Source organism: Oenanthe melanoleuca, chromosome 1 (genome assembly GCF_029582105.1).
Source record: "Oenanthe melanoleuca isolate GR-GAL-2019-014 chromosome 1, OMel1.0, whole genome shotgun sequence".
Lineage (NCBI taxonomy): Eukaryota > Metazoa > Chordata > Aves > Passeriformes > Muscicapidae > Oenanthe > Oenanthe melanoleuca.
In genome coordinates, this window is record NC_079333.1 from 108882623 (window position 1) to 108910204 (window position 27582).

A 27582-nucleotide genomic window follows, 5' to 3' on the forward strand; every position below is an offset into this window, starting at 1 on the left:
CACACAGGATTGTCACTAACCCAGCACTGAATGGCCCTGGGGATGCTCCTCCCTTCTCAGCCCCACCTGTGTTGTCTGAAGGGAAACTTTCAACTCCAGTGTTTGAGTACAGCTGGTTTAGAAGTTTTCTGTGCTACAGAAACACAGAATCATTAAGGTTGGAAACCTCCAAAGTCATCAAGCCCAAACTGACTGATGCCCACCTTGTCCCCAACCCAGAGCTCTGAGTGCCACCTCCAGGTGCCACCTGCAGGGATGGGCACTGCAAACCTCCCTGGGCAGTTCCAACCCCTGAGCTCCCTTTCCATGGGGAAATTCCTGCTGCTGTCACCCTGAGCCTGCCCTGGAGCAGCCTGAGGCCGTTCCCTCTCCTCCTGTCCCTGTTCCTGGAGCAGAGCCCGACCCTCCTCCCTGCCCCTCCTGTCAGGGAGTTGTGCAGAGCCACAAGGTCCCCCCTGAGCCTCCTTTTCTCCAGCCTGAGCCCCTTCCCAGCTCCCTCAGCTCCTTCCCCAGCTCTGTCCCTGCCCTGGACACCTCCAGCCCCTCCAGGGCTCTCCTGCAGGAGCCACAGCTGGACACAGAGGGACAGTCCCTGCCCTGCTCCTGCTGGACACACAATTCCTCATCCAGGGACAGAGGGAATGAATGAGGCACTTGGCTTCTAGGTGAACTAAATGTTACTACTGTAGTGCTGTAATTACAAGGGTTTTAAATTAGGTATTGACAGCAGTTGAGAGCTGGTTCTCCACTGTGCTGCTGGCAGGCACTGAGATGTGCACCAGCTCCTACGGGGAGCAGGCTGTGAGAATAACTCATTAACCAGTTACTCACTCCATGGTGCTCTTACTCCACATATGGTGTGAGGGCTGCTGGGGGTCTGGAAGACATTAAGACAAGGTCTGAGAAAGGGCTGCGCAGGAAAGGCAACAAATAACCCCAGAGAGCCAGATCCCCATCCCCACACTGCTGCCAGGTACGTGCCCGTGTCACCCTGAGCCAGGAGCTGTGCTGGGATCCAGTTCCCTCACCCTCCTGGGGTGAGTCCTGAGAGGTGAGTTGTGAGTAATTGCCTGTGAGGGGAACTCTTGGTCACATTCACTTGGAGCAAGTCCTTTACTCTTCAGGAGGATGAATATTTGCCTCTTTGTCCATGTGCTTGTGCAGCTTGGGATGGGCTGAGGGATGCTGTTTCCACATCCGTGTTTCCAGTGGTAATGAGTGCTGCGGGGAAGCGGACGGCGGTGAGCCCATTTCCTTCACAGTGGGAGGAAAGTAGTAATTCAGGAGACCATTAAACATTGGAAATACCTCTGCTAGGTCCCTACAAAGACACACTCCATTTAGATTAAAGTCCCGTAGGGCCAATTACCTGGGAAGAACATAAGAACTTAAACAAAAGCTGAGTTAGGTATGCTGCCCACCAATGGCTTCGAGCAAGAATGGATGCAGTGAGGAAACACTCGTGTGTATTATGAAAGTAAGAACACTGAGAGTAGGTCTGTGTAATAACCCACTTTTACTGTTCCCCCAGGATCAGTGTGCACAGGAAATATCTGTGGCATGCTTGCTTTTCCTGGAGATGACAGCAACCCTTTGGCAACCGCTTTGTTCGATACTTTTCAAAACGTTGGGCTGTTGTTTTATGAATGTGCTCTGATTTCTTGGCTGCCAAAGCCTTTGTGCTTGGCTTTCTACCCTTCCTAAAGTTGCCCATTCCCATTCCAACCCTGGATACTTCTCCATGAGTGCCCTTGTGATGATGTCTCTGTTTTTCTCCACGTTGCTGTTGTGATGGGGCTTGAAAAAAAAGGAAAGCCAACAAAAGTCCTTGTGTGAAAATAACCTCTATGGCCTGTGCTGGTCTGTGTGGTGACTCTGGATTCCTGGAGATGGAGGATTCAGGCAAACAAATTTGAAACACTTTGTCTATGTTTTCTAAGAGTGGGCTGAGTATTTTGCACAAGATTACAAGGCAGAGTTTGATCCCAACACCAGGGTTAAAACCTGCCTTTGCTTTGGTTGCTAGACCCTGATTTTATTTGAACATGTAGCTATTTACAGTTAAACCTGAGCACCAGAGTGCACTGATCCTTCAGCAAGGGATTTTGAAAATTAGTCAGTTTTAAGACACTGGAGCAGCTTGTTCCTTAAAGTGTTTACTGATGCAAATTGCTGCTGGTCTTGAAATGGCCTCCTCCCTTTAACATCATAAAAGAACTTTCTTAAGAGAAGACACAATAAACAGTCTGAGGTCTAATAAGTGAACAAGCAAGGCTGAAAGGTTTTAAAATACTGCTTGCTTAAATAAGAGTCATTAACATTGCAACTGATAATGAGAAAAATACTCATGCCATTAGTGGTTTACCACTTTGGTTCCGAGAGGATAAAAACAGCTTCGTAAAAGAGACCGCAGACTGTCCATTTTCAGCCTCAGTGCAGGGCAAACGCTTCAGGAAAAATACAAACCCCATAATTTAGAATAATCATTTAGTATTTGTGTTTGGGAAGTGTGCTAGGAATGCCTTTAGAGCACAGGACAGTGTGGTGATGTGTGAGCCCCAGCTGGGTGTCCTTGGTGCCGTGATGGGACATTGGCTCATCCACCTGCTGGGAGCAGTGCAGGAGCTCAGGACTTTCTTTGGTATCCCCATCTGCATGAGGAAAGCTGAATTTCAATTTCTAGGTAGTGGAACATTTTCAGTGTTGGATGCCTGGTCACTGAGAATTTGAGACTTTCTGTGCTGACAGGCACTGACCCCCAGGAGAACTCTGCATTTGACCTGAGGCTGTGGAGAAGCTTCCAAAATGGAATGGTAGAACTGGGATCATGGGTGTGCAGCTTGAATAGAAGTGTGTGATATCACAGGGTGGGAAACTTAGAGTTTAAGGGTTTAGAATATAGTAAAATATAGAAAGCAAGAAAGAGGTTTTAGAGTGGAGGCTTGTCCTTCTTCACCACCTTCTTCATGGATTTGGGTGATCTTGTTTAATTGAATAGAAAAATCCACATTGTGGGCCATGGGTAGTTGGTTATTGGGTAAAAAGTAAAAAAAAAAAAATTAGATGGCATTTCTTAATTGGACAATTTACCTTTAAAAGGCCTTGTAGAGAGAGAGATAGGGCTCCATTTCTAGTTTGTTAGCTTGAAGTGCTGTAGAACTCATGATTTGTGAGACTGTCATTTAGATGAAAACTAATAAACATCTGAGTCCGAACAAGAAATACCATCTCAAGCATTTAATTCTGACCCAAGCAAAAAGAGGATAAGAAGTTCTGTAGGAACTTGAAGTCATGTTGGGATCCTTCCTGCACTGGCCTTGCTGTTTCCTGCTGCAGGAGTGGGGAAGGCTTTTGGCAATGGTGGAGTTTCAGTGCCAGCTTGGCTTGCTGCTGGAGGGAATAAAAGGTGCTGGGTGTGGGAGGCACTCGGCTCTGCTGGGGTTTGGTGGCTGGCAGCCCTGGCAGCAGCAGTGGTGTGACCTTGTTTAACTTGACCCACCTGGGACAGGTCATCTCTTCTTTAAGGATGGTTCCTTCTTCTTCTTCTGCACCTCTTCTTCCTCTGGGGCCTGTCTCCTGCTCAGTGTGTTGACCTCAGCCAGGACTTTGGCAATCACAGAATGAAAGAGTTGAGTTGGAAGGGACCCTAAAGATCATCTTGTGCCGTCCCCCGAGAAAACCTGGTGTTTCATCCAAGCAAAAAAGTCCCAAGGAGGGCAGGAGGAGGTTGCAATGTGCCCTCAGACTGTCTGGTTGTAAATCCAGCTGCCCTGGGTTTTACTGATGCCTCCTGCAGCCCTGCTGCAGGGACCACAGGCTTTGCTCTTACGTAAAGATGGAAAGTTCCCCCAGCTCCCCCCGTGAAAATAACTGCTGTGCCTTATTCAAAATGAGAACTCCATCAAGGCAGGAACACAGCTGGGCGAATGACAAGAGAAACAGAGCCCTGCCAGGGTGAATTTTTATGGAAATGCTCTCTGAATAGTATTTCCATGAAAAGGCAACTTACTTGCAGATGGAGGCTGCATTGCATGAAGGAGAGTGTGTTGTACCACACCCTGAATCTGTCAAGGTCTATAAACTTTTCACATATTTTAAGTTCAGGCAACAGAGAGGCAATATTTAAGACACAAAGGTTTTCTTCTTTATGTCAATGTAATTATGTTATCCCCAAAGGAAGAAAATGTAAGCCAGGGGAAAATAAAAAGGGAAGTTTGTAGAAGAAACATTTCAAATATAAAGTAAAGGTCAAATATAATTTGAAATAGAAAGTAAATTGATCTATCAGAAAGGACACTTTTCAGCATCATGGAAAGATCATAATTTGACATTTCAACAGCATCCTAGAGATAGCAATGATAGGTCTTTGTCAGGGGGTGTGGTGGTCCTTTTAGTGGAGGAGCATGAAGAAACTTAAAAACTGCAAAAACTGTTGATGGCAATGGCACTTTTCCTATTCACATCACCAGAAAAAAAGATGAGAGGAGTTGTATAAAAAGCAAGAAATAAAGGACGGTTGATATTCAAAAGGTGAGAGAGGGGGAAAAACCTGAGCCCAGTCTTGAAACTGCCACACTTGGATTTACTTAAACACCTTTTTTTGGAGTTGTTGTAGCCTTCTCAGTAGGTTTCTAAACTGCATGATTTCACTGCAGACTTAGTGGCTGTCAGCAGAGCTTCTCCAAAAGGTGATTTTTGAAATTAGTTAATTTTCCACTGTTCTGGGACTTTCATGTCATACCAATCAAGTTTGAAATGTGCTGAGAGAGAAGTTCTTGAGACAGCCTTGAAACTTCTTTCAGCCTTTTCCTGCGTGTTGCTTGCTGAAATAAATGGGAATGTATTTTTTAATTTATGATGGCTTATAACTTGGTGTCAGAGCTGTTGTAAGAATAATAATCAAGGATTGTTGTACTGACTTGATGTTTACATTTCCTTTTGGCACTGCCAGTGGTAAGCCAGAGGTAATAACACTAAACATACTCCTCTGTCATCCTCTCAAAACTTGTCACCACGGAGTAGAAGATGACTGTGCATGTGTTTGAAAGCTGAAGGCATTTGTCAAATGCCATAATGGCTTCATAAAGGTCTGCAGTGGAGATCCCATTACAAGGAAAACTTTGGGATGGGCTGGCTCTAGGAGTTGAGAGTAGAGATGAGCGACAGCCATTCTTTAACTGCAGGATTTGAAAATGGGAAAAACAAACAGAGAAGGAATCTCAGCAGGGGTGAGTGGATTGTGAGTGGATTTGGTGGTGGCACTGCAGAGTCAGGGCTCTGTAAGGGGTTGGTGGGGCTGTTGCTCCCCCATTCTGATGTCAGTCTGTTCCCTGCATCCCAGTCAGCTTTAGGTTGGGGATCCACAGTTTTTGAGGAATTTACAGTGAAATGCCTGGGAATGCCCTGCCAGCATCTGGGAGCTCATCCCCCTCCTTGTGGACAGTGGGACATATCCTTGCTTCTCTCTGTGAACCCCCAAACCCATCTAATAAATGCAATAAGCCAGGCAGAGGCATCAGTAGCAAGTGCTGACACGGGTGGAACACCCTTGGGGATGGAGCAGGGATCCTGTTACCCCTGTTCAGCCTTGCAGCCAGCAGAGAACGGATGTTAACCCTTTCAGAGCTCTCCTGGTGAGCAGGGAAAAGCAAGAAAGTGCTTCTGGCATCCCAGAGGTTTGGCTGTGAAAGGTCTGTGTCAGCACAGAAGGGCCACAGTGAAGCCCAGGTGGCTCAGCAGGTTTTGGTGTTGCCCAGGGTGGTGAGGACAGGGCTGGGATCAATCTGCCATGGGCACTGAAGTGTTGGGGCTGTGCTTTTGTGCCCTTACAGCCTTGATTTCCAGCCTGCTCTTTATTTGGGGCTCTTCATCATCTCTCATGTCCTTACAGGTACATCTCACTACAAGAAGCAATTCAATTCTTCTAAAAAGAAGAAAAGTCAATTTGCATCAATGCACCTCTGCCTCCTGCTGAACCCCCCACACCCAAAATGTTGTCATGCACACTTATTCTGCACGAGAAAGGGGATATTACATCTCCAGGTTATTTCCCCAGTACTTTTATTGTTCAGCCCACTACAGGAAGGGTTCAGGGAGTATATCCAGAAAGATGTTTTTGTTCCCCCACCATGGGTTTCAGTCCCAAGACTGCCAATTAAATTATCCCATAAATCCTCCATTATAGGTAGTAAAACCTAATTTTAGATTTCCTGCCCGCTCTAGTGTCCTGCCTGATTGCTACCAGTTGGAGAGAGGCTCAACCTGTTCAGCAGACAATTGCAGTGAATTGGCTGTTTCTCTCTGTGCCACATGTGGAGAACTTTTTAATATCTGGCATTTGGTCATAATTCTCCCTGGTTGTTTTCTACCTTTTAGTAGCTCAAATGTTGGAGGTTTTTTTTGTTGAGTTGTTATTTTTTTTTTGTTTTTTTGGGTTGAGAAATAGACATCTGCAATTTATTCTTTTGTCAGAATGTTTGTGAGAGAAAGGCTTGCTATGCTGTGGATAAGGAACAATGTTATTCTGACTTCACCACTAAAACATTAATAGTTTGAAATCAGTTTTTATATAATTCGTTTTAAAAGCACTTTATTAATAGAGCTGAAACACTTCTGTGTAAGCTGAAAATGTCTCACATTATCTGAATATTCTTTCATTATTGTTCAAATACAAATGTATTATTTAGCTGCAGTGCTGATTTTCTTGAGGGCAACTTCTGTTAATCATATTCTTATAAAAGAGCATTTATTTTAAATACAGTCTTACTAAAACTTCCTGTTTTATTCTGAGTATAAATGACCTCTTTGCTTGGTATTTTTCTTCCTAAGGGCAACTAATAGATACATTTGTTACAAAAAGTGGATTTATCTTGTGAATAAGGTGTAGGTGCCTTGGTCTTTGGACAGAGAGATATTTGTGTTTGAATATCCCTTTGTCACTGAGATTGAAATAGATTCAAGAATCTGTGAGGAAAACTGGAGCCTAAAACACTATGAGAAACCCTTTTTTTGTTTCTTTGCTAGACTTATTGTGGTTAAATTGGCCAAATCACAGATTTGGATACTGTGGAGGCACCTGTGGATATCTTGTACCTCTACAAAGCACAGCCTGTATTTCCTGCTTATAGAAATTGGTGATGTTTTAACAACTTGTGTTGAACCAGGAAGGTGTGTGACAGTTGGGAAGGGACTTTTCCATCTCCAGAGTATGGTGACAGGAAGATTAATTCAAGATACTGGGTGTGTATAATCTTAGAGTTATTTGCAAAAGAGAAAAGAACTGCTAAGAGACATCACATTGAAGGAATAAACGCTGCTTCTCTGGAGTAATGGAATGGGTTGGGTTGGAAAGGACCTTAAAAATCATCCAGTGCCAGCCCTGCCATGGCAGGGACACCTCCCACTGTCCCAGGCTGCTCCAGCCCCAGTGTCCAACCTGGAACTGAACATTCCAGGGATCCAGGGGCAGCACAGGGAACAATTTTTTCCTAATATCCAAACTACCCCACTCTGTCAGTTTAAAACCATCAATATCATCTCACACTAAAGTAACACAGAGGCTGGACCAAGAATTTGCTGCAGATCCAGCTTTATTGATCTGTCAGCCTTAAAATCATGGGATAATTAAGGCTGGATAAGCCCTCCAAGGTCAAGTCCAGCCCAGCACCACTAAACCAAGTGCCACATCCACTGAACACTTCCAGGGATGGTTGTTCCACCATCCTGTTCCCACCCTGACCACCTTTTCAGTGAAGAATTTTACTTCCTAATATCCAGTCTAAACCTTTGCTGGTGCAACTTGAGGCCTTTTCCTCTTGTCCTGCTGAAATCCTTGCCTTGCCCAGGTGAACTTCAGCTGAACCTGCTGGTGACAGCCCCAGCACGTGGTGGGGGTGGCAGGAACTTGTCACTTAGGAAATGTCTGTCCTTGCTGATGGGCAGGACTGTGGGTACAGAAAGGGTTTTGTTCAGATGGGCAGATCCATGTTTTTTGGAATCCCAACCTGTAATTTGTGAGCTGCAAAAGGAATCAGCCCCTTTTCAGCAGTGCTGTCCTGTGTGGATTCTCTGATGTGCTGCTTTTTAGCTTTCCTCTGTAGGGCTTTTCCTTTTTAGCTTTTCCTCAGTAGCTCACCAACTCTATTTCCTTCTTCACCCAGCTGTTTGCTACCCACAGTCTTGATGCAATATAATATTTTCAAGTCTGTTAAACCCTGTTAAATTTGGGCAAAACCAGGCAATGATTCCTAAGCTAATGGAAGAAAAGGTCAAGGAGCACTTCTTTGTGCACACAGCATTGTATCTCAAGTCTCATTCTTTGTAGAATGAGGCTAAAAATGGAACCCTTGTGGTCTCCTTGCTAAAGGGATCCTCTCCACCTCGCTTTGTTTACTGTACTGTGTCTCAGTGTGGGGGGATTATCATTTCTTGAGTGGTGCCTGAAGCACTGTATAAAAAATAAAGCATACACAAAACTAACAAAGAATGGAAGAAAGGAATTTAGGCCTCCCAGACATAGCACTGTGCCTTTAATGGCTGATGAAATATTATATACATGTTTTCAGTTGTATTATTTGTCCACTTTAGGAACTTGGAAATATGAGGAATGATCACATCAGTGCTCAGGATAGAGGACAGGCAGAAAGGAAGAAATAATCTATGTTTTCTGTACAAGTTAAGTGCAAGAGTGACAGGCAGGACTGTGGGGTACAGAGCTCTGGGAAATGCTGCTGAGTTACTTGGATGTAGTTGACTTTAGGAATCAGCAGAATTGTGCTGAATAATCAAAATTTCAGATCCCCAAAGACAGTGCCTATGAAAGAAGCCTTGAAATGTAATCCTGGGGACTTCAATGCATGTTTGTTGTACTCTAAATTTCTAATTTAGACACAGCAAGAATTGTAGGATCATAGAATGGTTTGGGTTGGAAAGGACATCAAAGATCATCTCATTCCACCCTCTGCCATGGGCAGGGACACCTTCCACTGTCCCAGTGTCCAACCTGGCTTGGACACTCCCAGGGATCCAGGGGCAGCCACAGCTGCTCTGGGCACCCTGTGCTCTCTTGACATGACAGCAGAAAGGTGAGCTTTGTGTGTTTTATTTTCCCTCTGAGAGCTTGGCAGCCTGGAGATTGGACTTTGACCAAGAAAAGTCTTAGTCTTGTGTTACTACATCACTCAGCTCACCTGGAACACCTCACAGGTAGTGAGGCTTCTGTAGTTGTGAGTGATTGATACACTGCAAGGCAAGGAGTTAATTATGATGTACGTGGAAGTGTCCAGCTCCCAGAGTGGTTTGGGTTGAAAAGGACCTTAAAGATCATCCAGTTTCCAACCTCCTGCCGTGGCAGGGACACCTCCCACTGTCCCAAACTGCTCCAGCCCCAGTGCCCAGCCTGGCCTTGGGCACTGCCAGGGATCCAGGGGCAGCCACAGCTGCTCTGGGCACCCTGTGTTCGCAGGGAACAATTCCTTCCTCATATCTAACCCAAATTCCCCCTCTGTCGGTTGGAGCCCATTCCCCTTGTCCTGTCACTCCAGTTCCTGATCAGTTGTCCCTCCCTGAATTCCCTGTAGCCCCTTCAGGCTCTGGAAGTTTCTCTGAGGTCTCCACAAAACCTTCTCTTGTCCAGGCTGAGCAGCCTGAACTTTCCCATCTTGTCTCCACAGGGAAGCTGCTCCTTATCAACCTCTTATCAACCTCATGGCCCATCTTGGAACTTGCTCCAACATTTCCTTTTTTTCTGAAGGATATAAGAATGACCCTTCTAATGAAAGCCATGGAAAAAATGAACACAATTTGATACCCAGTGAGAGGTCTACACTGATTGATTGCACTGGGCACTTTTGTACTTATCTCATTCCAAAATATTTGCTTTTTACACTGAGCTGAGAATTTTGCTGAATATCCAATATCTTGCACGGGAATGCTCTTAATTCCAGGTATCCTGCTTCAGAATTTAAACAAGGCTTGTGTCAAGCCTGTGCTGTCTTGAATGTGCTACTGTTACCAGAAAAAGTCTCTCTGGTATGCTAAGAACAGGGGACATGCTGGGGTTTGCAATTTTAGCATTACAGATTCTTTATTATTAATAGATTAGTGGGGATTTTTCCTAAAGACTCCTATGAGTCAGAAGAGTTCCTGTTACTAAATTTCATATATTCATTTATTTATACAACTATCCATGAGGTCTTATGGTCTTTTCAGCCCCAAAAGAGTTGATGTGCTGTAAGTGTAAATGCAGTTTATTGAGTCCTGGAAATCATAAATATCTCCTTTAACATCTGATTTATCTTCAACTGTGTGCATTGAAAGAAGTGTCTCAGAATTAGGAAAGAAGGGGCATTTGCTGCTCTTTGGGACAACCTGTGTATTCATACCCAGAGCAAAATTTTGGCAGAGAGTGGTTAGAATTAAACTGTCACCACCAGGCCAATTTTACTTTATATTCTGCGAGGTTATATGAGTTTTATAGGTTCATTTATTTTCCTGATTAACAGTCCAGTCCTGCTCCTGACAGCATCTCCCATTTTTTTTCATTCCTGTGGCTTCCCCAAGACGAGCAGAAGAGATAAAGTCTTGGGCAGAGGGAAATGTGAGGAGAGGAATTTCAAGGGAGGAAATTCACTCTCCCAGCATAAATTTGTCTGGACTTTGTGACAACCCTCTGGGTTTGTACCATGGAGAAATTGTCCAGACAGGTCTCAGCAATGCAAGAGTTCAGTGTACACAGGAGCCAGCTCCAGACAGTGCCTCATGGAGCCTCTGCCCTGCTGGTAAATCATGGAATTATGGAATGGTTTGGGTTGGAAGGACCTTAAAGATCATCCAGTTCCACCCCTCTGCCAGGGCCAGGGACACCTTCCATTAGATCAGGCTGCTCAGAGCCTCATGCAACCAGATCTTGAAAAAATCAGTGAATACTGATATTATCTTTGTCTTTCCTTGCTGCCTCACCATTGCTGAAATGGAATATTGTTTTCTTGGAAACTAAAGGTGACTAGAGAATGCCTCTATTTTATTTCCTTCAACAGTAATAAAAAATAGAATTCAGAACATTCTCAATAATTGAATGGCTGTAACAGAGTGTTCTCAACAAAATGATATGTTGTGGTTTCATTTTCCAGAAGTGAAGGTGGTACATCATGACATGCAGGTGATGGTGATAAAGTGGAGGAGAATTGTACCATAAAAGTGCAAAATGCAATGACAGTGGAAAAAAAAATTGCATTAAAAATATTTTGGGTTAAAATGATCAACTGACCTGGTCCTGCTATAAAATACTCCAAGATAAGAGAGGATTTAAAGGTTGTAGTGGTCATAATAACCTTTGGGCAGCCTGGGCATCCCAGACTGTGTGTGCTGCTGTGTTTTTTATCCCCAAGGCTGCAGTAAAGTGAAGATTGACCCAAAGCAGGATATTAGTTATCCTCCTTGATCTTTTGACATAACAGACAATGTTTTATTCTGCCATTATCTGCTTTTCTTTCCTGTGGAAAGCAACATCTTCTCAGAAACAAGCTGTGTCCATTCCCTGATATACATTATGCTTGTTTCTTTTATTTGCTTTTTACCTGAACACTGTGTTATAGGTAGCCTGTGTCCTGAGGGAATATTAGATGAGCAGGGAATCTGACTCTGAAATTACTCCCAGAGTGATTTTTTTTTTCCTAGTGATTACAGAAAATAACATCTTTGCCTGTTAATTTGTATGAGTGTGTGCAGGAAGAGCTTTTTGGCTGGTGGGACATCACCTATGCAGGTTTCTAACAAGCTTGTGGTACCCCAGGTGTTGCTTTAAACCTGTTGTTCTGAATACTTTGATGCTCAGTTACCACAAGTGTCTCATTTTTCCATAGCTGAGATGAGAAGAGGGAGTATTTACAAGTGTAGGAAATTCTTTGTAAAGATTTCTTGCTCCTAAGCCCAAATTATTAATTTTAAATCCCTTTCATTTGTTTCACAGACACTGTGGGCGTCCACAATTGTGCTTTGAAACACTTAGAGTAGTAGGTTTTTAATTTTTTTTTTTTTTTTTTTTTTTTTTTTTTTTTTAATAAAACCTTTAATCATAGGGTGGAAAAGTCCCAGGAAATACCTGAGGAATGGGATACATCCATGCTAGTCCCTGCTAGGATTTTAACATCATCTGCTTCCATCTTGCTCACTTTTGATTTCAGAGGATGGGAGTGTGCTTGTGTTTTTTTAGGTAAATATCTTTGCTTGGATTGTCCTGCCTCAAAGCCAAACTCCAGAAAAAATTCCTTGGACTCTGCAGGAGTGATCCCTCAGCTTGCAATTGAAGATTTGCTGTTTATCCCTGTGGAAGGGGTTTAGAGCTAAGGCAGTGCAAACTAAGCTGCAGAACAGTTGCAGCTCCCAAGAAATTTTTATGTTGAGGCCAATGCCCATTTTCAGCCCCAGTGTGAGGAACAGAAGGCATCAATTAAATTAATTTTACTTAGTTGGGGCTCAAAGTCCATGTGCAGACCCTTCCTCTAGTTAACAGCATGACTGGAGAGGAGAAAGTGTACTTTGGAGCTATACATGAAATATTTATCTCCTTAAATACCACTTAATTCTTTTCTTTATATTCAGTGGCAAGAATTCCATGGGGAGAGAGGTTTCTACATGAGGGAGAGAAGCTGCCCAAATGCAGCTATGAGGATGCTTGATCCAAGCTGGGGATTTGGTTACTGTTTTAAAATGCTTTTTCTCCCCATTTAGTAGCTGTGATCCTGGCAGGGACGTGGGGTTTTGTGGCAGATGGTTGTTATACACACTGAAAGGACTGTACACTTCCAATATGCTCCATAAGCCATTAAAGTCTGTAAAAGCCTGGCAGACTTTATAGTTTGCATCCTGCCATTAGAGTTCCCTCTGAAGTCTGTCAGAGGGATGTAATTCCACTCTAATTAAAGCTATTCCCCTTTTCCAAATGTGAAGCCTGCCTAATTAGTGACTAATTGTTTCACAAATATAAACGAGGCCTAATTGTTCCTTACCCTGACTCCATGCCCTGCTTACTGTTCTGTCTCCATTAAACTCCCCCTGCAGCCAGTGGGAAAGGGGAGGTATTTGGAAGATGTTATTTGCCCATTGATGGTGTGAGCATGGTGTGCCCAAGGGGGGATTTTTTGGGTCCCCAGCTGCCCTCCAGGCCTCAGAAGTGGGATGAAGATTTTCAAACCATGGTGCTTTGTGCAATTCTGGAAACACCAGCTCCTCTCCTCCTGCTTTTCTGTGAGGAGAGGGGGGAGAAGGATGTTGGGAGCAGCTGGGTGGAATTCATGGAGGATCTGTAGTATCAAGGAGTTCTGTGAGGAGTGAGTTATGAATTACACACAACCCATTGTGGAAACACTCCACAAGTGAACTTCCAAGTTGCTTTGTTACAGAATTATGCCACATTGCAACTGCAGTCATCAGACAGTGAGTGGAAGTGAGAACAATGATTTGTTTTTATCATCCCAACTCTATTCATTAGCACAAGGATAAGTCAAAGCTTGGAGTGGTGAGGACAGTAATTTACTTTTTTATTTCTACTAAAAAGACAGTCACTGCAGTTAGAGATTGGGAATTGACATTTATAAGCACCTGGAGCATAAAAAAGTGGAAGAAATTGGATCTACATTTAAAGGAAATATTTTATATCACTGAGTTAAATTCTTTGAACTTGGAGCTTGCTTTATTCCTTCTCTTCTTTTAGGGGTACATTTGTTTAAGGAACAGCAAGCCTGATATTACAGAAAACATAAATCTTCATCCACATGCTAACATGCCTAATAAAAGTTTACACACCTGAGTTTTTCTAATAGTTGATAACTTCAGGGAACACAGAATGAAGTTTTAGAGCTGCACCAGGGCTTTGAATCCTGCTAGAGCTGTGATCATACATTAGTTCTGACATGTCAAGTCAGTGATTTGAAGAATTGATGAGGGTGCCACAGCCACATGCCAACTTGTTTTTAATGTACTGGTGGATGGCAAAAAGATATTTTAACATGTAGTCAGTACAGGATACCTGTGATGCCTGTTTGGCCCTCAGAAATGGAATATAGCCTAATTACCTATTTTAGTGGTTCATATGCTCTTGAAATGATGCCTTCACTTGTAACACCACACACAGGCAGAGGTACCCACAGAGAGGGACATTAAATCTCCTTTTTGGCTGTACTGAATTACTATAACAGCCAGGTAGTAGCCAGTGTAGCACTGTGGAAAGAGGTCAAAAGCATGAATGAAAAAACTCCAAAGTCTGCAGAACAGACAAAAAAACCCCCTGTTATTACCATAATTGGCTATGTAATGGGGAGATGTAGAAAAGACAGAGCTGCACTTCTCTCAGAGGAGTGCAGCAAAGTCCAGAGGGTTGCAGTTTAACTTGGCACAGTGGAAACTGTGAATAGATATAAAAATAAAAACCAGGTTGCTCTGAGGGTGGCTACAGCTGGGACAGGTGGCCAGAGCAGTGGTGTAATTCACAGAATCATCATGGAATCATGGAGTGGTTTGGGTTGGGAGAGAACTTAAAAATCATCCCATCCCATCCCACCCCTGCCATGGGGACACCTCCCACTGTCCCAGGCTGCTCCAGCCCCAATGTCCAACCTGGAACTGAACATTCCAGGGATCCAGGGGCAGCCACAGCTGCTCTGGCAATTCCATCCCAGCCCCTCCCCACCCTGCCAGGGAACAATTCCTAATTCCCAATATCCCATCTAACCCCTCTGTCTGTCAGCATGAAGTCATCCCCACTTGTTCTGTCACTGCTGGTGTTGGAGCTGGTCAGAATGAGCAGAGAATGAACAGAATGAACAAAAGGGTATTGGAATGAAAAAAATGCAGAATCATTTTTGGTTGAAACATTTTTCAGCTCTTGTGGAGTATAGGAATGGGAGTGAGATCTGAGAATGAGGAACTGAGAATGTTTTAGACATCAAAAGTAAAAAAAAAATGTGAGCAGTTCCTAGGTAATAATGGGAACTGGGGAAATGTCCTTCCTAGGTATAGTGAGAGCTGGGGAAATATCCAAGTGAGGGCAGCAGGAATAAAGAATGGGAATTATTTGTAATATTAAAACATTCTGATTGATCTTGCTTACAGTTGCATCTTTGGGGAAGAGGGGCTGAAACACAACAAAAAAAATGCTTGGAAGGACATAAAAATTTATTCTAAATTCTGCAATCAGGTTTAGAACCACCATTAAATCTCAAAATTATTCTGTGTCTATGTCTCAATTTTTTAGCAGGAGAATTTGAGATGGGATCTGTTGCTTTGGAGGGAGAGAACAAAGGAAACATGTTGATTATGAAAGTACTGGAAGAATGCAAACAATTTCAGGTTGTGACAAGGACTCCAGTATATGGGTGGACTGACAGAAAGGGTGGGTGGCAGCTTGGGGTGCAGTGTCTTGTATTCCTGTGGCAGAATTCCCATGCATTTCCCAGCCCTCAAATACCATCCCAAATACACCAGTTTCATGGGGCAAGGCATTGTTTGGGTTTCCCCTGCTAAAGGAACAAGTGGAATTATTCCTGCCTCTAAAACACCCCTCTGTTTCTGCTGGTCCTGGTCCTGGTCCAGAACTCCTGGCTGGAAGAATTGCTGCTTCCTTCCAGACATGAACCCCTTCAGAAGTGGGTGAAATGTGTGTGTGCCCATGCAGTGGTTGGAGTTTGATCCTTGGTGACTGAAATCTGTGCAAGTTTTGCTTTTTGGCAGCGGTGGGATGGAGCCCTGTGCTTGTTGGGTGTTTCTGTTCATGGAAGGCAAGACAATAAATGGAGCAAGATCATAAACTCTGGCCCTGTTCCTGAGCAGGGATCAGCCCATCTGTAGGCCGTATGTCAATAAAAACAACTAATTACAGAATAACTAAATATAAAAGGCCCCACTGCTTAAGAAAACCCTCCTGTATCCCATTCCTGAGCTTCCTATTACATCTACACAAAGCCTGGGTAGTATTTGTTCTGTTAAACCCTGATTTTGAATTTAAGCTAAGCAAGAAGGAAACTGCAGCCTTTTCCTTATGAAGTTCTGTTCCTTCTTGCACAGAGAATTTGGAGGAGCTGTGGATATTCCATTCCTGGAATGTCCAAGGCCAGGTTGGACATTGGGGCTGGAGCAGCCTGGGACAGTGGGAGGTGTCCCTGCCGTGGCAGGGGTGGGATGGGATGAGCTTTAAAGTCCTTCAACCCAAACCATTCTGGGATTCTGTGATGATTCCATGTATTTAAAATCACAACTATTCCCATTTATTTTGGGGGAATTGCTTCCAAAGGTTGAATCTGCATCTCTTTTCCCTGCTGGGGCCTTCCCAGGTTCTGCTGGAAAAGGGGAACTGAAATCTGCCTTAACCCTGGAATCACTTTTCTCCTCCAGCTGGAAATCAAACACAGAGTAATTATAGTTAATAAAATAGTTAATATTTCTTTTTCACTTATCCACATGCAAAACCCTCTGTGCTGTTTTTGCTGCAGTTTTTTTGCCTGCTGCAAATTCAGGTTTGGTGGACTAAATACATTCCTCTTCCTTCTGTTTTTAGAGTGTGAGGAGGAACACAGGCATTTCCTTTGCCATATATATGGAAATAATGAGGGTTTTTTTTTCCATGTGAAATTTGTTTCTTTGAATTTCTAAATTAAACATGAATTTTTGCTTAACAATGCTTTTGAACCTTGCTTTGCAGGATCAGTAATGTATTATAAATTTAATACTACTGCTTTACACTCACTATAAGCAAATACATTTAGATCCTTAAAATAGTACTTTTCTAAACATTGGACTTTACAGTTTCATGGATGACAGGTCCATGTTTCATCTAGCAAAGTACTTCCAAATCCAGATGCTGAAAGAATGAGCCTAAAATTATGCATTCAGTCAGTATAAGCTATTTATAGACATTCTTCAAATGCATTTGAAATTAAAAAATGAAAACAAATCCGTGAAGGTCACAAATCAAAGCATTATTGGAGATGATTTATATCCTTCCAAGGTACTTTCTTGCTAAGGATATGGTATATTTCTATTTTTGTAATGCATTAACATTTTTTATTGATAAAGTGAGATGCAGGCTGCCATGGAGGTGCCAGTCTTTCTGATCTGTATATTTGAACAGTTTTTGCAGTGCAGGTCAACACTTAATGGGAGTCACTTATTTCTGAAATACCTTGTGTTTATACAGCTGTTCTGTTTTTTTTTTTCTTCTGCTTTCCAACATCAGAACTGAAAGTGCCACAACTAAAAGAAAAATAAAAAAAAAAAAAAAAAAAAAGTATTTAGTGCCAAAGACGTACAAAAGGAGTAAAAAAGCTTTTAGTAACAGAAAGGAGGATTAGTCTGAAGAACTTCAGAGGGTGTTTAGTTTTGTTCTGTGGTCAGATGATAATTTCCACTGGAAGCTGGCTGTATTTACTAATATTCCCAAGAAGGATCACCCCAAGTATTTACACTTTGTCTTAAGAATACTTTAAGGAAAAAAAAAAAAAGGTGTTGCCAGTCACGTTTGTGTTCCCTGTGAAGGGTGGAGCTGCAAAACAACAGAAGAGCCCTGCAGAGGGATAGTGAAGGATTCCCTGCCTTGTTTGTCCTTCCCCAGAGGAGTTTTCATCCTCCTGATACCCACAAACCATCCCAGACCTGCCTGGAGAGGGGAAGCAGGTGCCACAAACGCCTTTGTTTGGAAACAGCCTCAGCTGAGTGTTTCACTGAGTGTCCTTGGCTGGGCCAGGCTCCTTTTTGGGAAGGTTTCCTCATATGGGACAACTTTTCACAGTCCCTGCAGCACCTTAAGTCCAGCTTAGTTTCTTTTAGGTCATGATTGGGGTGTGCAGGTCGAGGCTGGGAATCTACATCATTTTATTGTGATAAATGATAATCTTGGAAAGGTGTGGGTTGGAAGGGACCTTAAAATCTCCCTGTTCCAATCCCCTGCCACAGACAGGGACACTTTATAGACCAGATTTCTCCAAGCTTTTCTCCAGAAATGTTTCTGGAAGTTTCAATTCCAGTTTCTTGGAATAGATTCCAAGTTGTTCACTGAAGCTGCCTCATGGGTGACTCCCCCAGGACAGGCTCTGCTCTTTGCAGCCCCTGGACCATCAAAAGCAACTCAAATAGCACAGTTAAAAAAAAAACAAAACACACACCTATTTATTTATTTATTTAAAGATTTTTATATTTATATAAATATATAGGTTTTGTTCATTAAAAGAGTGATTTTCCCCATTAGAATAAGCAGCATCCCCAGAAACCAGGGGGGAGAAAAAGCAGGACAACTTTCCAGGGCAGATTACAGAAACATTTGTTGCATCCCCAAAAGTGAGTGCTTGCATGCAACAGATTCAGTGCCAGTACATTCTGTTCCTGAACAACATATACGTTTTTTGAATATGACAACTGAAGGAGAAATTTATTGAAAGCAGAGAAAATGTTAGCTATTATTTTTTTCTTGCTCATGTATTTCTAAACTGTCATTATACTTTAGATCTCCCTGAAATAAATTGAAGATTCTCCAGTTTTTAGATATTGTTTTTCATTGTAACAATTCAGGATCCTTCTGGGTTTGACAGAACTGTTGGATAACCTGCAGTAAATAATACACAGGTCTAATGCACTCAGTAATTACTGGAAGTGCATGGTGTATGTAATTTCTGATTGTGGAAATTTAATCAAGTAATTATCCTTGAAGAAACTGTGAGGTGTTCACACAATTATTAATGACTTTTTATAATTACTAGTGTTTGTTTATTAAGTCTATGTCATCAATTTGTACTCCATGCTTAGATGTGGTTGAAAATAGGAATAGCTGTGTGTGCTGCAAAAGTTGTCCTGACTCTGTACTCCCATTTTCCATCAGATTATTGGAAACAGATCTTCTGTGAGCAGAATTAAAACTAGAGGCAGAAGTATCTGACAGCTAGAGAGCAGCCAGAGGATCTGTTCCAATCTCCTGCACATCAGCTGTGATTCAGGTTCATAGAGGAGCCTTCCTGCTCTGGAAAATTCAGAAATCAGAAGTGGGTGCAGGATGCCTGCATTGGCCAATCCAGCAATCTTTCCTTAAAAAAGGGTTCTAAAGTCCAAGAAGTACAGGAAGCCAAGGAAGGCTGAAGGAGATGATAACACCCACCATGGTGTGAGGTGATAAGAGATCTCACCTGCAGAGCTGCCCCAGCCCTGTCCCAGCCCAGGGAGGAGCTGGAGCTGCTGCAGAGCCCAGAGGAGCAGCAGGATGAGCAGAGGGATGGAGCAGCTCTGCTGGGAGGAAAGGCTGGCACAGCTGGGATTGTTCACCTGCACAGGAGAAGCTTTGGGCTGAGCTCAGGGTGGCCTTGCAGGGCCTGAAGGAGCTGCAGGAAACATGGAGAGAGACAATTGCCAAGGGCTGGAGGGACAGACACAGGGAATGGAGGGACAGACACAGGGAATGGAGGGACAGGACACAGGGAATGGAGGGACAGGACACAGGGAATGGAGGGACAGGACACAGGGAATGGCTCCCACTGCCAGAGGGCAGGGCTGGGTGGGATATTGGGAATTAGGAATTGTTCCCTGGGAGGGGCTGGGGTGGAATTCCCGGAGCAGCTGTGGCTGCCCCTGGATCCCTGGCAGTGCCCAAGGCCAGGCTGGACACTGGGGCTGGAGCAGCCTGGGGCAGTGGGAGGTGTCCCTGCCATGGCAGGAGTTGGAACTGGATGATTTTTAAGGTCCCTTCCAACCCAAACCATTCTGTGATTCCATGAGTCTGTATGTAATTCATTATTACTGAAGTAGATCTTCTTGTTTCACTTTCTAAAACATTTTTTTTTGCCTTCACTTTCAAAAGGAGGTATGAATTTTCCATTCTGAGGTAGTTGGTCATTCATTATTTTGCAAACTGTGTATCTTTCCTGAGATCTAATTTTAAGTGCAGCACCAGTTAAAATGTTTGAAACAGGCTTGGCCTTTAACCAGTGGAATGAATGTAAAGTAGAAACCACTCTTTGTCACTATATATCTCTCCTGATGTCATCCTGCTTTTCCACAAAGCGATATTTTTCTTTGGAAAGTTGTATTTCTGTAGAGAGCTAAGGTCCATAATTACAACCTGCAGTCAGGAATAACGTGGTGGTTGCTCCATGGTCTTTAGGGCTGGCTGGTGCACACCTTCAGCTAAGCTGGGACTTGAGCTGAGTTGGAATAATTAAACACAGAAATCTGCCAGGGCAGCTCTGGCATGGGACAGAAAGGTGGGAAATCTGACTGGATCTCAGAACTTTGCTGGTGACCTCTGTGGTTTTGCACTTGGAAGGGCACAAAGTCTGGAATTCCTGCCTTAGCTCTGCCCTTGGCATCCCATGTGTGTGTCCCAGTATCCTGCAACAGGATAAGCATCAGGGAATAATCATTATCAAACACTCCTGCCTGGTATTAAGACACACAGTCAAATTCTTGAGCTCTGGAAGGTGGTTGGTGCAGTTAAATGTGTCAGACGTGACTCAAAAGTCTCCTTCCTTTCTGAAGATATTACTTCATTCATGTTAAGCACATTTGTAAGTGGCCTGGGCTGAAGAGATAGTGTTTGGGGAATTCCAAACTCTTTTATATGCAGTTGGGAGTTTCAGGAATGGCTGCTCTGCATTCCACATTGATACATAATCCTCATTATGGCTTTGAATAAGAACATGGTAATTCGCCAGAAAAATAAATAAAACAAGTTATTGGTCAGAGGCGTACTATATAGGGAGTACTAATAAAACCAAATATTTTTGGCTGTAGTTTAAAGTTCCTACTGTAAATGAGCTAATTTAGGGCTGTATCCTCCCCTGAGATCATGGGCTGGAACATGAGATAAGCAGTAGCTGCACAGACACTTTTGGGTGGTAGCACAGAAATGTGCCTTCTCCATCCTGCAGAAGGGAGGAGAGGGAGTTTCTGTAGGAGACCTGACCCTTCCAAGAAAAATGTACTCAGAAGAAAATCCATGTTCAGTGTTTATGAACTCCAGGAGGGCCAGACACAGATGGCAGAGAAACGTTCTCAGATTGCTGCATCCTTTTGTCCCCACAGACTTCAGGGACTTGGGGTGCTGCTGTTAGTTAAACTCTGGCCATCTGTGCTTTTCAGACAGGTGGTGACAGTGGCTTGTCCCCCAGGTTTAGGGTGATATTCCAGTTGTGGTGTCATGGTCAGCTTGAACCCACAGCTGCTTCAGCAGGGGCAGGTCTTACCGGAGCTGGGACTGCTGTCCTGCCTAGTCCTGGGGTCTCCAGGGCCACCCTGCACTCCAGCTGGTGCTGCTGGAAAGGAATCCACTCAGAAAGGGGATTTGCAGACCAGTATTCTTGATCTGAGTGACAGAAATAGTGTTAACCTTGTGTGAGGGAGAGAATTTGTCAGCATGGCTGTGAAACCAAATCCTCAGGAGGCTTTTTAGTAGGAGGGCTGGGTGGGGGAGTTTTCCTTATTTCCAGAAAAAAATTCTAAAAAAATTTTTTTTTAAAGAAAGAAAAAGGAGATTTAGCACCTCTCCTATGAAGACACACTGAGAAAGTTGGGGCTGTTCAGCCTGGAGGAGAGAAGACTCCTTGGTGACCTTAGAGCATCTTCCAGTGCCTAAAGGAGCTCCAGGAGAGCTGCAGAGGGACTTTTCACAAGGGCACTGGGGGACAGGACACAGGGAATGGCTTCAAACTGCCAGAGAGTGGGGTTAGATGGGATATCAGGAAAAAATTCTTCCCTGGCAGGGTGGGCAGGGGCTGGGATGGAATTCCCAGAGCAGCTGTGGCTGCCCCTGGATCCCTGGCAGTGCCCAAGGCCAGGCTGGACACTGGGGCTGGAGCAGCCTGGGACAGTGGGAGGTGTCCCCATGGCAGGGGTGGCACTGGATGATCTTTAGGGTCCTTTCTACCCCAAACTGTTCTATGAGTCCATGATTAACTTCTGGTGGTATTTCTTGAAAGTGAAAAATCTGGCAATTTTTTTTTTTTTTTTCTGCCAGAATTGAGACCAGCTTTTACTTCTCCCGCTGATTTTTTAAAACAAATAATGCCACATAATAAAAAAAAAAAAATCCCTCATCCAAACTATCAAGTGAGGTCATTCAAAAATTGCCAGTGAGTTACACTTCTATTTAAATTGCTCTGAAAGATCTGAGCACATCAAACAGTGCACAACACAGCACTGGGTTCTGTCCTGCAAGGTCAGGGTGACTTCAAAAAGTTATCACTGAGAATGGAAAGTTGAAGAAACCTCCTGGCTTGGCACATCTTTCTATATTTTGGTTTTCTTGTCCTTTACAGTTGTTTTATTTGTGGTATTCACCTGCAACCAGATCTTACCCTAACAGCAAATACTGGCTGCTCATGAACAGCCTTGGCAATAGCTTTTCTTGAGGGTGCAGATCTTTCCTCAAGGTTTTATTGTTGAGGCTGTTAACACATTGAGAGGTTACAGTGAAAGAAGAAATAAAAAAAACCCACACCAACCAAAAATTGAAGTGGTTTTACCCAACCACAAGTTGAACATAAAAGCTTTGAGCTCATGTCATGCAGCTCTGCTGTATCACAGCTCCCTGCCAGTGGAAGAGTTGGGGTGTTTCACACTTACCTGCTTTACAAATGTGAATTACAAACATTTCTGTGGCCTTTCCTCACTGGTCACTGCTGGAGTTTGCACTTGGAGCCATTTTCCCCAGAAATCCATGTCTGCAGGCACAGAGGGGCTCAGCTCCTCCTGGGGCATTTCTTGGCAAACCCCAGGAGCCAGCAGGAGCTGCAGCACCTCCTTCTAAACCTGGAAATAGAGAAGGGAAGGCATAAACTTACCATGCTGGGCAGGAAAGTGATTTTGTTTGCTTGGCAGTTCCCAAATTGCAGGCTTGTAAGGATCTTCTGCTCCTGGGTTTTGCCCACTTCAGTGAAGGCAAAGACAAGGGGCTGGTTCTGTTTACTTCAGTAAAGAAGAATGAAGAATCTTCAGAATGAAGATTTCTCCTCTTCTTATTCCTGTTTTTATGAACTTCTTTTGATTAAAAGAAATTAACAACAATGTAATGATTTCAGTAAAGCCCTATGGTATGAATAAAACACAGAGGAATAACTGCACTCTGATTTTCTCTTAGTGCATCTTTGGATGTGTAGGTTGCAGCAAGCCTAGATATGGTTTAAATTTTCTACACAAGGGCTCCCATCATAATTGGAATTATATTAGGTGTCTAGAAAGCTGAAAATCACATGTAGCATATTTGTGTCCCTAAGAAGTGCAGCTGTAACCTGCAGCAACAGGAGTTGATGCTGTTTCTGCACATCACTGAGAGCAGGTTTATAGTGCTCTGCATGTTGAATATCTCAGCCTTTCTCTCTGGTACACAGTTTGACTAGAGCTGGTGGGACCCAGGCACACAAAAAGAGATTTCCTGGCAAAACAATCCAGCAAGGGATGTCTCAAAACTTTTCCAACAGCTGTAAAACATCAGTTCTTTTAAAATATGTGACCAGTCCAGTTGCATGACAGTGTGAGGGGATCTGAAAGTCCTGCTGGCACTGACTTGGGATATTCTGCATAGCTGCTCAGGGATTCACCTCCTGTGAGTAATGGTAAACATCCTGAGTCATGCTGGTAGAAATTTGGTGTGATGCCAGCGTGGTTGTTCATCCCAGCACAGTGTGCACCCTTGTCTGTGTGTGCCAGTCCCAGTGCTGGGTCAAGTGGGCTTTCCTGGAGCCCTCTGTGTCTGATTATTCTGTCAGTGCCATTCAGAGCTGTTCTCCTGTCTGATACTCACATCTCAGGCAGCAGGGACACAGGATTCCTTGGAGAGAGCCTGCAGGCAGCCTGTGCTTGGATCACCATTTAATTAATAATGGCCTTGCTTGCAGTGCACCAGCCATTCTGGCTGTTGATTAAACACCCCTCATCAGCCAGAGTTAGCTAAACTGGGGCTGTGTTCTGAACATTATTCCAGGAATAATATTCAAGTACTTTTAGCCTGGAAGAAAAGGGCTAAAGAGGGTAAAAAAAAGGCTCCTAGGAGCCTCTACAGCTCCCTGACAGGAGAGTGCAGCCAGAGCAGGGTCAGGCTCTGCTCCAGGGAACAGGGACAGGAGAGAAAAAGCTTCTGGCTGCTCCAGGGCAGGCTCAGGGTGACAGCAGCAGGAATTTCCCCATGGAAAGGGAGCTCAGGGGTTGGAACTGCCCAGGGAGGTTTGCAGTGCCCATCCCCACAGGTGGCACCGGGAGGTGGCACTCAGAGCTCTAGGCTGGGGACAAGGTGGGGATGGGCACAGGTGGGACTCCACGACACTGCAGGGCTTTTCCAGCCTCAGTGATGGTGTTGTTTGTGATTTGGGCCGTTCATTGCTGGCAGAGAGCAGCACAGGCTGTTCCTGTGCTGGAGCCCCGCTCTGCTCCACGTGGGTGTCGCGTGTCCGGAGTTTGGCCTGGAGCCCTTCTCTGTCAGCCCTGCTCCCTGCCCAGTCATGCTTCATTGCAGCACAGGGTTTGGAACACAACAAGAGGAACCTGCTGGGGGTTTTAGGTGAGCACAGCATGCCAAGATACTGAAAATCTGTCTACAAGGTGAGAAAATGCACGAGAGAGGTTTGTATTCAGCCCCTGTATAAAGGGGATGTTCAGCCCCAGTAATTTGGCAATGTATGTGTCCATTAAATAGTTTGATCCTCTTGGTACATCTATAGAAAAGAAAGAACAGTGCAGTCACATCTGGTGAGCTCTAGATCTGTACATGATTTGATGCATTTTCAACCCTTTGATGTATTTACATCACTCCTCAAATGTGTGCACAGAAAGACAACAGGTTCCAGAGCTTACCTGTCTCCTCCTACATGGGGTAGCACTGGCACATGCAGCTCTGGCTGGTTTTGTACAATAACTTGTTTCTGTCTTCATAGTTTAATCTGTCCTGAGCATCAGAGGGGAATTTACATCTCCTGTCTCAAGTATTGCTACTTCTCACTAGTGCCATCCTTCTGTGTGACACTTCAGATGTGACAGAGGATGGAAACCAGTCCCAAAAACCTGGACTGCTGAAGCTGGATTAGTAAATGCTAGTTTTCACTCAGGATGCCAGGAAGTGTAAGAAAACCTCTTCTGTGGCTACAAATTCATTCTTCTATAGAATCACAGAATCAGAGAATGGTTTGGGTTGGAAGGGATCATCTCCTTCCACCCCCTGCCATGTGCAGGGACACCTTCCACTATCCCAGCTTGCTCAGAGTCCTATCCAGGATATCCTTTAGGATAACCCTAAATCAGGAAGGCTGTTAACAGGTGTTTAGCCTTGTTTCAGTTTCCTGGAAAGAGATGTCTCCCTAAGCCAGGCTTTAGTGTCAGGTTTGGCTCTTGCCTTAGAGTCCTGCTGTTTTAGGGGATGCAGGGCAAACCCTATAGCCACAAGCAGACCCTGTCACAGGCCATCAAGCACAGACATGACCAGCATGAAATTTGGGGTGAGGGTGGAAGAGGGTCTGGCAATAGACACCATCTGCCTCAGCAAGTTAGTGCCAAATGTCTGGAAGCTTCCAATTCCAGCCTGTAAAGATGGAGTTGAAATAATGAAAATTGTATTTCTGTTGGGAACGAGCAAGGAAAATTGTCACAGCTTTTTTTTTTTTGGCCATGATTTCTGGAGGTGATAAGATAAAAATTGTGTGTTTTTCAGACAAGGACTTGTCCCACTTTAGAGTAGAAAGATTGGAATGTTGAGGTGAGAAAGAACAATAATTCACTGCCAATGGTTGAGTTAAAAGCAGAATTCCCACTTTAAAATTCATAACAGTACAAGGGAAAAGTCAGATGTCCAGAACAGTTACATACTCATTTTCCCAACTCATACTGGACAACTTTTGCTTGTCTTTGATTCCTGTTCTTCGTGGTGCAGAGTTGGCAACTGGTTTGCAAATATTCTCAGCTATCTTCTCTTCCATAAAGGATCCATCTTTTGGAGGAAAAGATGTGAAATGAGTGGCCTGGAAAAGCTCAAACAACTTTTCTTTAACCCTGAGACCTTCAAGACTGAGCTCTGGGAGGAAGATCTGGTTTGAGTGACACAGGGCATTTTTGGGATGGAGTTCCCAACACTTATTTTCTAAGCTTAGGTGTTGTTGGAAGTTGAGGAAAGGCTTCAGAGAGACCAAAATAAATCTGTGTGTGGCACAAATGCCCTTTCCTGGGTGGGCTTCTTTAGCTGGGGGCGAGGTGCAGTGGTGGCATCACAGTGCTGGGAGGATGAAAACACTGCAAACATGATCTAACACTGGATTCAAAATACTTCTCTGACCAGTTTATGTGAAGTTTAGCAGTTCCCAGATCCTGTGATGTTTCAAAAGCTTAAAATATGAATCCCATAAATCCAGTGAGGATGTGGCAGGCGTGGATTTACTGGGGAAGGGAGGGAGGGAATTAAAAACACGTCAGTGCTGTTGGTGTTTCTGTCTGACTTCAATCTGAGCAGCATTGCTGGTGAAATTCTGCTTTTACTGAAAAAGCATCTCTTGCTTTTCAAGTTCTGTGGAAAGAAAAATCTTTATTTAAAACCATGATGTCAGTATCCCATTTGATCATCCACAGATAGTTGGGAAAGGTGTTCAAAATGGGAATTTGGCTTGTTTAGGGATTTTTAATAGGCCTTCAAATGAACTACTTTGTTTTCATGGATTTGAAGGGGGAAAAGTTGGCTGTTTTAAGTAGTAAGGGGGAAGTGTACAAAGATATAAATAGTGATGCCTTTAATTTCACTGTTTAATGGAATTTATGCAAATTAGACTTGAATAGTTCATAGATAGTCCCCTCACTTCACTATCTCTGGGGCAAGCTGCAGCTCAGTGTTAGCCAGGCAGTATTTCTCCTAAATCAATAGGTAAAATGCAATTTGATTTTGAAGTTAGTATAAATGTGAGAGCAGATAATGAAATAATAAAAAAAAAAGCTGATGCTGAGGAAAATTACTCTTTCCCTGATAGTGCCTTGCTGCTTTAAAAGTTGAGTTCAAGATGATGAGGAGAAGGAAACCTCTGGTGTAAAAAATGAGAATTTCCAGTCTTTAAGGGAGAAAAAGACAAGATTACTTTAAATGATGTTCCCCACCTTCTAATTTTTTTATTTTTTTATCCCAATTTATTAGCAGTTTTTTAATCTTCAAGTTACTGAGCAGTACCCCACATTATTTGCATTAAATACTGTTGTTATTTTAAAGAGCTTTAATGGTTTTCCACCCCCTGCACATGCAGACAAATGCAGCCCACCTGCCCCAGCCCCTCTGCACTCCATTACTGGACATGGATAAGGGATTCCAGAACATCCCTGCTCTGAAGTGCTGTTAATTGAGGGTCTGGACCAGATTTGCAGCTCTTGTAAAGGGGCACAGCTTCAGTGAAATGGTCTTTTTTTATATCAGCTGCAGATCTGTCCCAGTCCTGCTGTGGGTTTCTAAATTGGGAAGAATGGCTTGTGGAAATCTCTGATATCTTGGGTGAATAATGGGGCTGGGCAGGGCAGAGCATGTCCCAAGTTCTTATTTTGGGGAAACCGTACATTGCATATAAAGACCATTTTTCCATGAAAATTTCAGGGCTGAGT

At 43.7% G+C, this 27582-nt stretch overlaps 1 protein-coding gene across 4 annotated transcripts in view; it reads left to right on the plus strand.

Moving 5' to 3' along the window:
- The window catches only part of ERG (ETS transcription factor ERG), a 138431-nt gene that overhangs the window by 9550 nt on the left and 101299 nt on the right, over nucleotides 1-27582 (plus strand). The gene's annotated exons all lie outside the window — the stretch shown is intronic.